General features: G+C 35.3%; 1 long non-coding RNA gene across 1 annotated transcript in view; it reads left to right on the plus strand.

Moving 5' to 3' along the window:
• Positions 1–16,944, plus strand: part of LOC141571291 (uncharacterized) — a 203,734-nt gene that overhangs the window by 93,387 nt on the left and 93,403 nt on the right. Inside the window, exon 2 of the long non-coding RNA XR_012496051.1 lies at positions 16,625–16,718. This is a non-coding gene — a long non-coding RNA (uncharacterized LOC141571291). The remainder of the gene's footprint in view (positions 1–16,624; positions 16,719–16,944) is intronic.

Genomic DNA, 16,944 nt, shown 5'->3' on the forward strand with positions numbered 1-16,944 from the left:
TCTATGTATCTTTTGATCTCTCCTCTTATTTCTTCTTTAATCCAGTCATTCTTTAAAAGTACGTTGTTTAATCTCCACATATTTGTGTTTTTTTCCTACTTTCTTTTTGCAGTGGATACCCAATTTCAAAGACTTGTGATCAGAGAATATGCTTGGTATGATTTCAGTCTTCTTAAACTTGCTAAAGGTAGTTTTATGTCCCAGTATATGGTCTACCCTTGGGAATGTTCCATGTACACTAGTAAAGAATGTATAGTCTGATGTTCTAGGATGAAGTGCTCTATAAATGTCAATTTTGTCCTTTTCGTCTAATGTGTCATTTAGGGTTGCTGTTTCTTTATTTCTGTTTGGATGATCTATCCATAACTGTCAATGATGTATTTAGGTCCCCTACTATAATTGTGTTTTGGTCAATTTCTCCCTTTAGTTCTGTTAGTAGTTGCTTGGTATATTTAGGTACTCCCTGATTGAGGGCATAAATATTGATGACTGTTATGTCTTCTTTTTGTATAGTCCCCCTTATTGTTATGAAATGTCCATCTTTGTCTCTTGTTACCTTTTTTATCCTGAAGTATGTTTCACCTGATATCAGTATGAATACACCTGATTTTCTCTGGATACCATTTGCTTGGAGTGTCAATTTCCACCCTTTTACTTTGAATCTATATTTGTCCTTGTAGCTGAATTGTGTCTCTTGGAGGCAGCATTTGGTTGGGTTTAGTTTTTTGATCCAGTCTGCTACTCTGTGCCTTTTTATTGGAGAGTTCAGTCCATTTACATTTAGGGAGATTATTGATATGTGAGGATTTTCTATTATTCTCTCTTTGGTTTTCTGGTTAGACTGTGTCTCCATTGTTTCTTTGCCTTTTTGTAGTTGTCTATTATTTCTGTGTGGTGGTATTCTATTATTTTTCCCTCTGTTTCTTCTATTATTACGTTACATATTTCTGTTCTGGATTTTTTTTTTTTTTTGAGTGGTTACCATTAAGTTTATGTAAAAGAAAGTTTGATATTTAGAGTATTCCATTTTCTTCAGCATGCTTACTTCCTTCATTCCCATATTCTGGTTCAGGCCTTTACTCTCCCCCCTTTTATGTTTTTGTTGTCACAAATTATCCCTATTTATGCTGGTCAAATAATCTCCTTCAGTAGTTCTTGTAGTGTAGGTCATGTGTTAGAAAATTGCCCACCTTCTGTATATTTGGAAAGGTCTTTATTCCTCTTTCATATCTAAAGGATATCTTTGCTGGATATATTATTCTTGGCTCATAATTTCTCTCTTTCAATAGTTTGAATATTTGATTCCACTCCCTCCTGGCTTGTAGAGTTTCTGCTGAAAAATCTGTTGATAATCTAATGGACTTTCCTTTGGAGGTTACCATCTTCTTTTCCATGGCTGCCTTGAGGATTCTTTCTTTGTTGTTGATTTCAGACATTTTTAATACAATATGCCTTGGAGAAGGCCTGTTGGGGTTGAGGTAATTAGGTGTTCTATTTGCTTCTTGGTTTCTTTCCATAAGTTTGGGAAGTTCTCATCTGCTATTTGTTTGAATACACTCTCTGTTCCCCTCTCTCTTTCTTCTCCTTGGTATAATGGTATATGACCATTATTCATATATTGCTCTTTCTGATGGAGTCAGAAAGTTCTTGTGAAGTTCTTTTATTTCTTTTAAATCTCAAGTCTCTTTCTTCTTCCAACTGTGTCATTTCCAAATTTCTATCTCTGATGTCACTGATTCTTTCCTCTATCTGGTCAACTCTACTACCTAAGCTGGCTATTTCATTCTTCATTTCTTTTATTGCATTATAATCTCCAGAAGTTCTATTTGATTCTTTTTAAAAATTTCAATCTCTTTGGTAAAATGTTCATTTTGTTCTTTGATTGTGTTTCTGAGTTCATTAAATTGTCTGTCTGTGTTTTCTTGCATCTCATTGAATTTTTAAAGAACTGAAATCTTGAATTCTCTTTCATTAAGTCACATATTTCCATGTCTTTAAGTTCATTTTCTGGAGGCGTTTCATTTTCTTTCTGAGCTGTCTTGTTGCCTTGGTTATTCATGGCTATTAATGATTTATTACTTCTCTTCCTAGACATCTACAGGAGTGGGTTCTGCAACAGCTTGATAGAAAATGGTCTTTCTTTTGTTATCCAGTAGGTGTTGGTAGAATGTTTTATTTTCTCTCCTACTGCAGCCTTTTATTCTCTCTCATACTGTAGTGTTATATTTTCTCAGTACTATTCCAGCTTCTCACACAAGGTGGGGGGGTACCCTGGAAAGCAGGCTTCTCCTCTGTGAAAAGTTCCCTTGGGTCATAGGCACCGCCACTATGGGGATGTGGAGAGCTTCTGAATTTACAAAGGTCTTCCTGCACCAGATTCAGAGCCCATGTGTTTCTGCGGTTCTGGTTACTCTTGCAGGGATCCGCCCAGATACGTGGGGAGAGGGGTGGGGTGAGTTGTGAGAGGTGGCCCAGAACAATGGCAGTGACCACTACCACAGCCTGTCCTGCTTCCATGGCTTCCTCCGTTTTGCTGGATCTGGTTGGGCTGTGAGTCCATGTCTGCGGACCACAGTTCTCAGAACTGCAAATGTTCTGTTCTTTTGATCTGACACTGCTGTTGTTCTGCTTCTAGCACTGGGCAGGTGGGGGCGGGGTGAGCTCTGGGAGGATAGGGAGGGACAAGTTAGGCTCCGTGCCTAAGTCTTCCATTCTCTGCTAGGCAGTGAGGGCTTAAACCACTGTTTTTAGCCTTCATCCCTCAGTCTTTGCTCTGAGGTTTCTGCCGTGAGCGTTGGGTTCAGTCGTGTTATATGCTGTCCTCTCAGTCCTGTGGGCCATAAATGGAGCCCTAGCAGTCCGAGTTCTTCCCTCTCCTGCAGCTGTGGTAATTCCGGAATGCAGCGAGCTCAGAGCACTGATCTAGGTCTGTGTCCTGTGCCGGGACTGCCCATCTCCACACTTCTCCCTTCCCTCCTCACCCCTCCCACTCACTCACTTTGCCCACCTTTAGATGATTTCAGTAATGCGCCTGTTAGTCTTGCCTGTCTGCTGTGCAGCGAGTCCTTTGTGGAGTTATAGTTGTTCAATTTGCCATTTAGTTTCTCTCTCTATTTTATGTGGGGATTGAACAACTCTGTGTCTACCTTTCTGGAAACCTCAGGAATGGTTTTTAAATGAATAAAATGACCACGGATATTTCAAGCTCATAGACTTTGTGTGAACTAGAGAAAAGATATCCCCTCTCACTGGGCACACATCTATGACATACATCTCGGTAAGCAAACAGTTTATTTGTGTGAATAAAAAAAAGGTCCCTCTTCCTATGGACGCATGCAGCCTCCTATCAGACATACAACTTGGTGTGAAGCATCAGGGTTGATTTTTGGCCCTGATCACTCTAAAGCTAGGTCCCTTTGTGTTTTAAAGAAACTGCACAACTATATGCAGTGGTCCTTGTAATGATTTCCAATGAAGATATTGCAAATAGTTTATGCTTCAATGTTGTGTTTTCTATGACAGACCCATAATGATAATACATGAAGTATGGAAAGGAAAGCTAAAAAGTCTTAGGTGGGATCAAGCATAACATAAAAATCTCCATGGCTATAAATTAAATAGAAATACATATGAACAAAATGAATTCATGGGTGTGCTGCACTATGAGTCCTGTCAAAGTCAGGAAGTTACCCCTTCAGGGTCATATGAAGTAAGTGTTCTGTGTGAGATGGTGAGCCAAATCCACTGCATGAATATGGGGGTTGGATTGGCACTGCTCCCACCTTCCACCTGTGAAAGAAACCTGAAAAATGTTTTCCTAGTTGGTTTCTGTTTCTGTGGGTTATAGGAAATGGTGAGCCTGGGGACTTGGGAAGAAATAAGACAGGATCACCAGTAGGATCTGAAACTTATGTGCCCTCAGCTCCATGACTTGATATCTGCAAAGCTTATCATGTCATTGCATGGCATAGGGACCACACTTTCATTTTAAGATCTCATCCTGTTCTTGGGATCCAAGGATAAATTTCTGTGACCTTGCAGGAGTCTATTCCTACCTCTTTTGTTTTCCTTCATATGTAGAGTACAGCAGGCTCACAACTTAAGAATATTTACTCTTTCAAAGCTTTATTTTGGGGACAATTGGAAAATCTGAATATGGATGATATATTAGGGATGACAATGGCATTGTGTTTATATGGGACAATGTTCTAGTTCCTAGGAGATACATGCTGAAGTATTTAGTGTTCAGGAGGCAATGATGCATGCAAATTCTATATTTATCTGTCTATCTGTCTATCCATCTATCTATCTATCCATCTGTTTATCATCTATCTATAGATGAAGAAATGTGATAAATATTAATATTAGATAAATATAGATGGATGCTTATTGTAGTAGTCTATGCAGATTTGAAAACTTTAAAAATAAACCAAATAAAGCAAACACAAAATAGGACCACTGAGGTCTTCTGATTTGCTTCTTTTTGTTCCCATATTCTGGCCACCGTCCTACTTTCCAAGATAATCAGGACTAAGGTCTTAACCAGTATAGTAACCTCCTTATCTTCCTGTTGTCTCAGTGACATGATAAGCCTTAAATGACCAAGTGGCAGTCTCAAATTCCAATTCAATGTAGTGGACATTATATTCCCTGGTATAGGTATTCTCCTTGGTATCTACTCCACCAACAGAGGACAAAGTTTACTGAGAAGAAGAAATGCTTTATGAAAGGGTCTTTTGGGGTATGGCTATAGAAATCTTTGCAGCAGTGAATTTTGATCATGAAAGGAATAATATTGTATATCAAGTGTTGATTTAAAGCACACGTCTTAAAGGACCAAGCCCTCAAGATGGTACCATCCAGAATGCACCACAACTGACTACGCAATAGACCATTCAACATTTTTTCAGGCTAGCTATTTCCACATCATACATTTATTGCCTTACGGCTTTGGTCTAAAATGAGATTCTATACCAGAAACCACTAAGACCATTAAAAAGCATTCAGAAAATTCATGGGCAATAGTGTTAGCAGAAGCATTGAAATCATGAATCAAATACATGTCTTGAGTATTTGTTCAGTGAGACTAAAGCACTGACATTTCCATGATGGAAGATGTCCAGTGGGGGAAAAAACAAAAAACAAAAAACAAAAACTACCACTAAGTGGCTGGCTGATGCCCTGTAGGAAACTGGGCTTGGTGTTTGTCTCTGTTATTTGTCAGGTTGGGTAATCTAGCATTGCTATGAATGTTAGTATACAAACTTTTGTTTGAAAACTTTTTCTCATATACCTAGTAGTGAAATTGTTGTGTCACAGGTTAATTCTTTATTTAACTTTTTAAGAACTGTTTAGCTGTGTACTGCAGCAAATGCAGCATTTTAGAATCCAGCCAGTAGTGCATGAGTGTTCCAACATCTTCATATCCTCACCAATATTGCTTTTTGTTAGTATTTTTTAAATTATAGTTATCCCATTGGGTTTAAAGCAGTAGCTCGCTGTGATTTTGATTTGCCTATGTTTATGATCATTGAATATTCTTGATTGACACTTTTATAAATAGATAATGTCTTCTTTGTCTCTTGCAATGATTTTTCACTTAAAGTTTATTTTCTCTGATATTAGTGTCATGACTCCAGCTCTGTGTCAGTTACTATTTGCATGGAATATATCTTCCATCTTTCATTCTCAACCTATTTGTGTCACTGGGTCTAAAGTGAAACTCCTGTAGATATGGTATAGTTGGATCATTTTTTAAAAATTCACTCTTTTAGTCTCTGACTTTTAATTGGTGACTTTAATCTAGTATATACATTTAAAGTATTTGCAAATAAGAGATAACATACTTCTGCCGTTTTGCTATTTGTTCTCTTTATGTCATATTTTTTCATCCCTAATTTCCTCCATTAGTTCCTTCTTTTATATTTATTTGATTTACTTGATAGTGAATAGTTTTGATTCCCTTGTCATTTCCTGTTGCATATATTTAAAGTTATTTCTTAGTAGTTACTGTGAACATCACAATAAACACCCTAAATTTCTGACAATCAGGTTAGACTTGATATCAACTTAACTTTAACAATACACAAAACTGCCCCTATACAACCCTGTATTCCTCCTTTTTGTTGTTCTTGTCACTAATTCATGTTTATACATTGTTTGCCCAATAATATAGTTTATAATTATTCTTATTCATTTGTATATTAAACCATGTAAAAGATAAAGAACGGATTTACAACCAGAAATACATTCATGCTGCCTTTTATATATGTCCACATATTTAGTTACCTTTACTCAGGATCTTTATTTCTTCAAACGGCTTTGAGTTACTATCTGTTGTCCTTTCATTTCAACCTTAAAGTGTCTCCTTAGTGTTATTTGTAGGGAAAGTATACTGGTAACACACTCTCTCAGCTTTTGTTTATCTGAGAATGTTTTAATTTTCCTTTCATTTTCAAAGGACAGTTTGACAGATATACAATTCTTGGTTGATATTTTTTAAATCAAAAAGGTATAAGGTAGAAGCATTTTAGATTCAATATACAATGGAAAAGGAAGAACTTGGAGGAGTGTGCCAAGGTGTATAGAGAACAACGGGCAAAGAAACTCTGTCTAGGGTGCAGAATTGTTCTATTCAAGGAATATCCTCCTTCCTCAGGGTAGGTGGACCTCAAAATTTCTACCCAGTGTATTTCAGAATTTTACATACCTCAACATGATTTTTATCTCCCCTCTCCTTTTTAGCAAAAATATATATTTTTTGATAACAATTTCTATTTCTCACTGTTTTTTGAGAACAATTTATAGTTCTCATTTTTTAAAATTGGGTGTGTGTGAGCAAAAATAATATGTCTTTTTAATTCATAAGTTTCAATGCAAAAGAAGTCTTTTCTGAATGTAATGTGGACAACCATGAATCATTTCCTGATGGAGTACCATGCTCCATCCAGAGATCTTGCTCCTCAAACTTGATGCTATGATTGGATGGGATTTGTGGGCTGTCTCCATTGAGTGCATTTTGACAGCAAGGAGAGTGTTCCCAATATTGTTGACTAGAAGGTTTGACTGGTAATCCTTAGAGCTACTCACAATCATTTTCCAGTCCTACTCCAGTAGCATATGTGTTAGGATGGGGCTTCCCTTTCTATATGAGTAGAAATGACATGTATCTTTTAGGAGTCACTGCATTACTCACTACTATCTCATCCCTCTTCCACAATGATTATGTTGAGGTGCATGGAGCCTCTGTCAGACTGGATCTCTGAATGATATGCATTGAATATTTAGTATAAGCAAGAAATAAACTTTTGTGATATTAAGACATAGAGGGTTGGTATTTTTCTACTTCATCTTAAACTAGGTTATATTGCCATTAGTACTACCTAAAAGTGAAATCTACTATCAAATGGATATCTACAAATAAAGCTCCCAGAAACAGAGGAGATATGGTAAGGGAGCTGGTGGTAAGCATTGAATACATTAAAAAACAGAATAGACAAAATAATAGTTAGAGTTATGGTTTAAAAAGAGAAAACTAAATATTTGATACCTTGATAATATAAAAATAAGAACATTACTAACAAATTTTATGAGATAAAGGAATAGTAAGAGTGTGAAGATCTTAATATAGAGGGTGCCAAAAAAAGTATGCACATTTTAAGAAAGGAAAATTGTATTAAAATTGTAATACTCAATATATACCGATAACAAATATGAATACAAGTCACATTTGACTTCTGCAATTAAAAGAGGTGCTCAAAGTGGTTACCATCAGCGTCCAGACACTTCTGATTACGGTGAACTACTACTTGAGCAATAGTGTCCACTTGTATACATTGTTTTGGCACACCTGGTATTTTGTAACAGGAAGCAAAATAATGTACAAATCAACATGTAGTTAAAATGATTCTAACTTCATAATATTTAAGAAGCTATCTCTTGTGCAGTAAGAACATTCATTTAAAGTTTGGGAATTCCTTTCTTTTTAATTAAGTTCCTCTTTCTTCTGTTAATTTAAATACAATTTAAAGGTTAATTTTTTACTATAATGGGAAATATAATAAAATCTAGGTTTATGAAATTGTGTCCATTTACTCATCCATTCATCTATCCACCCATCCATACATCTGTAATCCATACATCTGTGCTTCTATTTGCATATTCTTCTATTTATAAATAGTAGTGTGGATATACACCTGAAATGCTACTCATAGTCAGGTAATTACTGTAATTTATAGATGGTAAGATTTGTAGTCATATTTTCCCATATGTTTTTCACTTTTCTGTATTGAATGCCTTCTGCCATTTTTTTCAAAACCATAAAGTCTTAAAACCTGAAAAAAAGATAAAAAAAGACAAGCTTCTTACCTTGTCTTACCGTGAAGTACCTAAGGTACTTCAAGTAACTTACTTCTTTAACATGAAATCTAAATCTCTTGCTATGTTTCATTTCCCATCAATTTTTTTTTCTTTTCTCTTCAATAATTTGGATATACAGAAAAAAAGACTTTGAGGCTAAATAATAAGATCTGCTGGATAGGGTACAGATCCAGTGTTTTAATTGTTCAATGTAATACAAGGAAATAATCTAAGAAGAAGACATTGGGAAAGTGGGTAAGAAGCACATATTAGCTTGAAGCCACATAGTAACTCAGCCTTTGAAAATAATTATTCTCTAAGGCTTCATCTTCTCTTCACATCTAATTTATCAATGAATACATCCATATTTTTAATCACTGGATTTGGGAAATCAAATTATTACTAGTCTGGTGATTAAATTCCTCTATCCATCTGCTACTATATCGTCAGTATTATTTGGGTCTAGCTATATAATAAGAGATATTATAAATCATTTTCATTAAATTCAGGCAGTGATTGTATAAAATGTTTTAGAAATACATGAATGCTTGAACCAGATTTTTTTGTATTAATATTAAGATAAAATATGAAATGCAATATAATTAAGTTGAAATTGGAGATTTTCAGAAAGGGTGGTGTCTAATGATGTCTCCAAGTAGCAGGACTTTTTCTTGGATAATCTCTTGGTTGAGATTGAATCCAGACAGATTTCTGGTCTAACAGATACCCAAGCACTGGTAAGGTTGTGATGTTTAATTAGTGTGGCTTATTCTACTCCCAGAACAATTTTAATGCTTTCAGTGTACTTGTCAAGTCTTTTAATTCACTGAGAATTTTTATGATTTTAGAATAAACTGTTTATTCCTGAAGTCACAAAACAATTGTTATCATCAAAAATCACCGTTTGATTTCTAAGTCATTTGCGTGGTCTAAGAACAGCAATGTGCCTGAAATAAAGAAGACAGGGTAACAGTCTATGGAACCTCATTATTCTCTTGCTGTAACATGGTTTAAAAAGAATGAATAGCCTCCTAGTTGTACAACTAGCCTTTCCATTTTCTTATTACTATGAACTCAACAATTGCTTGAAGTATTTTTGAAACTGTTTAGCCATTTAGTAAACATGATTCGAATGCCTCGTATGTATACAAGGTTCCCCGGAGATGCCACAGACACGTGAACTCTCCTCTCAAAGCATTTGCCATCTAGCAATGCTCTTCCCCATAAATAACACAAACACACTTACTACACGCTGTTCTGTATCTGCTTTCACAGTACTCACTCTACCATGTACTTATTTTAAATAATTTGTTAAAAGTCCACTTTTACTGCTGGGCTTTAAACTCCGTGTGGTGTGGGTGGGAGCAGTACCCTTTTGTGACTAGCTGTCTGCCCAGTGCCTAGCACAGCGATAGGCACATCTCTAACACGTCAGCTGTATATTTTTTACTGCTTTATGCAGATTGTGAGCATTGTTAGAGGACAGGTACCATCTAAAGGAAGGTGACTAAGGAGGTGTAAGTTACTAGTATGTAGAACCTGTGCCAGTTTGGAAAAGTGGTTTCAGATGAAATGCATTGACACTGGAAGAGAGAGAAGGAGTAAGCCAAAAAGAAATAGCATGTTAAATTTTTTGAAGTAATTGAGGAGGAGCGAATATTTATGAAGTGGTGAATTATGCAGGTCCACTAGAACACCAGCTGGATGTCAGAAACTCAAGCAGGAAGGGCAATGGACGCTGGAAAGAGCACCTGAGTCAGATGATCAGAATCTGATGTGTAAAACTAAGGAAACTTAAGACTTTGTTTAATGAAATGTTGAGAAATTTTAGGTAGGATTTGTATAATTTTGGTTTTATGACTAAAATCAATTACATTTTAGTCACATATCCATTTTCTCAGTTTTCTAAAAACTTTTTTTAAGAGAAGATTTTTCAGGGCAGAAACTGTATTTTTAACTGTGTATTCACAATAACTGGTAGAGTGACTAGCATATTTTAGGTATTGAGCATGTATTTGTGATCAGGTGGTCATTTCAATTTAAGTGAAACAATATTTCAAAAGTTGTGAAGTGATTCTTGTTTTGGAGTATAAGTATATAGGAGGTAGGTAACTAGGTAGGTAAATAAGACATAAAAGTTTAAAGGAAGATAGATGGATGGATAAATAAAAACAAATATGCACACATAAACACATAAACACATACATAGTCAATAGACATACACAACTATACACACATAGACGCACACACACATACACATATCCACACAAGTACATATATGGTCATACAAATACATACACATGTAGACAATCACAAACACAAACCTACACAGACATTTACACATTCACATACATGTTTGTGAGGGATAATAGAGTAAATATTATCATTGTTATAGGAAAAACAGACAGCTCATGGTATTATCAGGGAAAGTGATATTAGAAGTGAAGACAAATAACAGATGGAAAAGGATTTGAAATAACAAGTTAAAGAATAACTAGTTTAGTGACCATGACGAAGAGGAATCACCCTAAGTAGATTATCACATTGTAGGCAGATTTCCCAAACTCATATTGTGCACTGCCAAATACTTATTTACACATCACCTATTATGTACACTAGCTTCTGAGTCTGAGGATGGGTATCAGATCATATTTATCATATTTGACAATGTTTTAATTTTTTTCTTTACAGAATTTAATGCTTGTTTTAAATGAAAAATTAAAATAAAAAAATGAATGAATAAATTCCATATCACAAACCTAAAATTAAACAGTGCTGATATTTTGTGTTTTTTCATTCCAGTTCTTAAATCTATAGCACAGGTGTTTCATGCTGACATTTGAGACCACACTCTTTAAGGTTTAACTGGTTTTGTCCGCTCTCAGTCTCAGAATTTGTATTTGCAATATATCAAGGGATTCATCTCATCTGGCTAGCCATCTGTAACAATACCAGAAAGGGTTATTAAGCATTATACTTCATGAATATACTAAAGGAGTAACTAAGAGTGATAAAACCAACATTTAGAAAATGCTACGGTTAATTTAAACAAATGTATACAACCAATTCTATAGCGATGCATAAAATATTTAAAGTTTTTGTGCCTTCTCACTGAGAAAGGTGAAAAACTTTCCCCTGTATAGGTAGACTCTGAGTCAAGATACTGGAGAGGACTCCTGAGTCAGATAACTTAAATATGATGTGTAGGGTAGGTCTGATGATGAAAATTTCTTTTAGTTTATGCATTTGTTTGTTTGTTTGTTTGTTTGTTTGTTTTTTCTTTCATTTGAGAGCATCTTGACTTTCACTAGAGTCCTGAAATATATTACATTGGCTATAGAATTCTTGGTTTACAGTTCATTTCTTTCAGCACTTGAAAACGTGTTACTTTCTTCTGACCTCCATTGCTTCTAATAAGAAATCCACTGTAATACAAATAATTTTTTGCCTATAGATAATGTGTAGTTTTTCTTTCGCTGCTTTCAAGATTTTTCTTTGTCTTTATTTTTAGAAGTTTGAATATAATGTGTCTTGGTGTGGTTTTCTTTGGGATTATTCTGTTTGTGGTTCACTCAGCTTCTTGAATATATAGGTTTATTTATCTTGTCAAATTTTGAAATCTTTCTGCCATATTTCTTTGAGTACTTTTTCAGTCCCTTCCACCTTATCTTCTCCTTTTAGGACTCTGATGACACAAATGTTAGATATTTTGTTGCAGTCCCACAGATCACTGCACATCTGTTTATTTTTGTTCCATTTTTTTAAATTGAATTTATTGGGGTGACAATGGTTAGCAAAATTACATAGGTTTCAAGTGTACAATTCTATAATACAGCATATATATATATATATATATATATATATATATATATATATATATATATATATATCACATTGTTTGCTCACCACCCAGAGTCAATTCTCTTTCCATCACCATATATTTGACTCCCTTTACCGTCTACCATCCCCCTTCACTGTTCATTTTTTCAGTCTAGTTTCTCTCCGTTGTTCAGATTTGCTATTTTCTATGTTCAACCTCACTAATTCTTTCATTTTTCCCTCTTCATTTGTTATTGAGTTTATTTCAGTCAGTATATTTTTCTGTTCCAAAATTTCCATTTGGTCTTTTTTATATCTCCTATTTCTTTGCTGAGATTTCCTATTTCTTTGATGAGTGGTTATAATTTTTAATTGGTATAAACATGGTCGCAATTGCTTTTTAAAGTGAATTTTTGTCAGATCATTCTAATACCTCTATCTTTTCAGTGGTTTCCTTTATTGATTATAGTTGTTCTTCAGTTTCAGATCTTATTTGTTCTTGGTGTAGCAAGTGACTTGTGATGGAACTTGGAAGTTTCTGGTACTATATTATGAAACTCTGGATCTTATTTAACCTCTATTTTTGATAACTTTTTTTTTTTGACATTATTCTGGCAGTTTCTTTACTGCCATGGAGAATAGAAATCTAAGTTCCCTGCTCAGCCTAACGACACATGAGGAAAGCAATCCTCTTTACTACTGAACAGAGGTGGGAGTTCTGGCTTACAGTGAGGCCTCCACTCACACCCCAATGACTTGAAGGGACAGGGGTGCCGCATTGCTTCCCTACACCCCTCCACTGATATCACATAGAGGGTGGCCTCTGCCACCAGAACAGCAGATGGAGGGGAGGACACCTGATTACTACCAGGTGCAGTGGATATTTAGGCTCTTCATTGTGCCTTTGCTGGTGGAGATGAGGATCAGGCCACTTTTTTGTTTTATTTCCCTGTGGTATTTGGCTTGAGTAGAATGGTTATTATTATCTAAGCGTTTGAGTGTTTCTCTCAGTGGGCTGCCCATCCTTGTACCCCCCCCCCCCGCCCCTCCGTGTCCATTGGAATTTCTTGGTTGCCAGCTGCTTCAGGTCAATGTCTGGAATATATAAAGGGGGAAAAATACAGGGAACTCATCATCTTGTCATTCCCTGGGTCCCAATGCCCTAGCCGTTTTGCCCTCTCTACATGTCTTAGAGTCTTCTTACGTTTGCTTTATATAAGGATGCTAGTTTTCTTTCTTTCTTGCTTGCTTGCTTTCTTGCTTTCTCTCTCTCTCTCTCTCTCTCTCTCTCTCTCTCTCTCTCTCTCTCTCTCTCTCTGGTATGTAGTGGGAGAAATAAGGAAAAATATGTCTATTCCATCTTCCCACATGATAGATTTTGAGAAAACAGATTTTGAGGAAATTGAGATGAATTTGTGGAAAATCAGAAGGCAGAAAAGTTACTCAATAATGGTTTCCAGGCAATTCAAACGTTGTGCAGATTAATTATCATTCACATTCATCTTCATTAAGAATGATCAAAAAACATATTGAGAGCCATAGACTAGATCATAACAATTATCTGACCAGTGTCTTAAGAGGAATTTCTTGAATAGTCTTTCTTGGAGCAATTCTTTAAACCAGAACATGTTTTCATTGGATTCTGCTGAAAGATAGTGTTGTAACTCAAGGGAGTCTTGTGAAACATCTTTCAACTCCTTATTTATGTAGATAATAATATGGCTCATAACATGTTATAAATGTTAAATAGGCATTTAGTTGTTTTACCTTCTATGTAGGTAATATTTCCTTTCAAAGTAATAGTTCTAAAGGCAATTTTGAGCTTATTTTATTTCCTTACACGTCTTTCAAAGGGTAAATTATTCCAACCCTGGAATACAAATGCTTAATCTCCTGAGACTTCTGTGATGAATAGCCAAAGGGATAATTGCTTGGGTTTCAACATATTTTTTAGTGAAATTACAGATATCCAAATGTAGATTCTGAAAATTCGGGATGTCATGTCAATATGAAGAATTCCCAAGGGGACTCTGGAACTCCCATGGAATTACTAAGTTACAGCATTAAACATCGTAGGCATAGTTTTTCAATAGTCAAAACAAAGTATGATCTATGTAACATATTTTGTATAATAAGTAATACAAGCATAATATAAAACAGGTGACTAATATTGCTTGGATATTTAAGTATACCATATGTGATAAAATATAGCCAAATGGTAATTTAATTATTTCCATGAAAATACAGATCCATTCCAATATTTAAAAGGCAGATGATCTACTGCATTGTGAACTTTGAAGCTATGCAAGTTATTGTGTATTGTGATGAACTTTTCAGTTTATTACATATAATCAGCTATGAAAAAGTAAGTGAATATTCAAATATTTAAGGAAGGAATTGTGCTTTTTATGTGAAGAAACTAGTCATCTAAAACATTATATATTTCCAAGAAACATGTTCTACCATGTTGAAATGAACGTTTGTGCTCTTCAGCTCAGTTATTAAGAACATGAGGCTCATGGATAAGACCCAACTCTTTGGTGCACCTTAAGATGCTGATCTTCTCCATGGTTGTGGTGACACCCCTACCTGAGATTTTTCCTTGGATAATGTAGCTTGTGAAAACCAGATGAGAAAATACATTTGAACAACTGGAAAATCTGAAGTATTTATCTTGATGCTGGATCAGTAACATTCATTTTCTTTACAATAGAGAAAATTTAAATAATTAAATAGAGTAGCTGAGACGTGTGTAAGTGATACATGCAGTGACAGAATTAATCAAGTTCCTTGTCCTGACCTGTTGTGGGCCTCTACTCCACTTGTGTGGGATAATACTGGCTTAAACCAGTATCCAAAATTGTAATATTATCTTCCTTAAATTCTTCTTCTAGTATCAACATGTATATTTTCACTCCGTCCATCTGCTTGGCCTTAACAATATATATTGTTAGGTGAACAAAGCCAGTACGAAAGGCTACATAATGTACTGTTCCAATGGTATGACATTTTCTGGTTAAGGCAACACTAGAGAGACAAACACATCAGTGGTTGGCAGCAGTTCAGGTGGAGTAGGAAGAGGAATAAATAGGGGGACATTTAGAGTAGCGAAACTATTCTGAATGATATTTTAATGGTAGATACATGACATTATGCATTTGTCAAACCCATAGAATAAATAGTACAACATAAAGAATGAGAAGATGTAAACTATGTTTTGTAGCTAATAATACGGTATCAATGTTGGGTTAGCAATTGTAACAAATGTACCATATAAACAAAATGTTAAGAAAAGGGGAAATAGTATTTAGGGGAGAGGAGGTATGTAGGAACTCTGCATTATCTGCTCAAGTTTTCTGTACATGTAAAACTATCCTGAAAAATAAAGTCTACTAATTAAAAAATGCAAACACTAAATTAAACAAAATTGTAGAGTGTAGTATGTAGTATGTAAACTTTTTATTAAGGTTCCTACTTTGAGACCTGGGCCACCCCTCCCTCTCAACTTTATCTGTTATCTTAGTCTCCCTACCTCTATTCCCATGTACACACAGTCAGTGAAGAGTCTGAAAGCTCTGACGTCTTGAACCAGGATTTTTAACCAACCTCCTGGTTTTCTGTTTTAACACTCTGCCTTCTGTAGACCTTGAACCTGAGTTTACCTGCAATTCTATCTAAATTTGCTCACTGCTCTTCTATATTTTCCTGTCCAGACAGATTGATGGAAACTTCCTCTATTCTGTTAATTCACTTACTATTCTATTTATTTTCCATCTTCAAAAATTTGTTATAATATCTTGTCTACTGTTATCTCTATTTTTTTGTCCTTGTCAGTTTAAACATTCATCAGTTGCTGTACTTTACTTTAGTGAAGCTTCTGGGATGAGAAGGAAAAAGCATATATAGCCAAATAACTGTGTTTAACTAAAAATGTAGGCACTTTCTGGTCCTCTTTCTGTTTTCCTTTCATAGTCCCCATCTTTTCCTTCTCTGGACACAACCCTGCCTATTAAGTAAAGTTAAACATCATGTTTGTCAATGCACTGCATAATAATATAAACTACTTTAAATTGAATAATGACTGGTTTTGACAATGAATGGATTCAACTGAATCATGAGATAATGTTGGATGCAATTATTTAATTAATGGAAATGAAGTATTGCAATATTGAGGGACTTGAATACATGTTAAAGGATCCTGTGGATAGGAACTATGGCTCAAAGCCAACTCAGAGCAATTCACACTTCAAATAATGAAATGATGAATTTTCATTGCTTTTTTTCTTTTTCCTTCTTAGCTTTGCATCCTGATTGAAGCAAAGACATCTGTCTCTTCCCGGATAGCAAGAACTTTGGTTGCTGTGGCAACATGTTGACTGGGGAACTTAAAATAAAGGTGGCTCATTTCCAAATCACTTTTTTTTTTCTCTTTTTCTTCACAAAACAGCATATATTGGCAAGAAAGCTGTGCTGGAATCCTTATAATCAATAAACCTGTTGTTTGCTGAAGGATTGTATCCCCAAACTTGCATGTTAAACAGGTGAGTAAGTGCACATTTGGCTTTCATATACTTTTAAACTATGACACACAGCACTACCTCATTTTAAACAAATGTTTTTTCCTTCCTTCCTTCCTTCCTTTTTTCTTCCTTCCTTCCCTCCCTCCCTCCCTCCCTCTCTTATTATTTTAATTGGGATGGTAGGGACCTGGGTGCCAGTAGGAGGAGAGACAAGGCAGTGAAAGACTCTTCAAAGGATTCTGCTAAA

Source organism: Rhinolophus sinicus, linkage group LG04 (assembly GCF_036562045.2).
Source record: "Rhinolophus sinicus isolate RSC01 linkage group LG04, ASM3656204v1, whole genome shotgun sequence".
Classification (NCBI taxonomy): domain Eukaryota; kingdom Metazoa; phylum Chordata; class Mammalia; order Chiroptera; family Rhinolophidae; genus Rhinolophus; species Rhinolophus sinicus.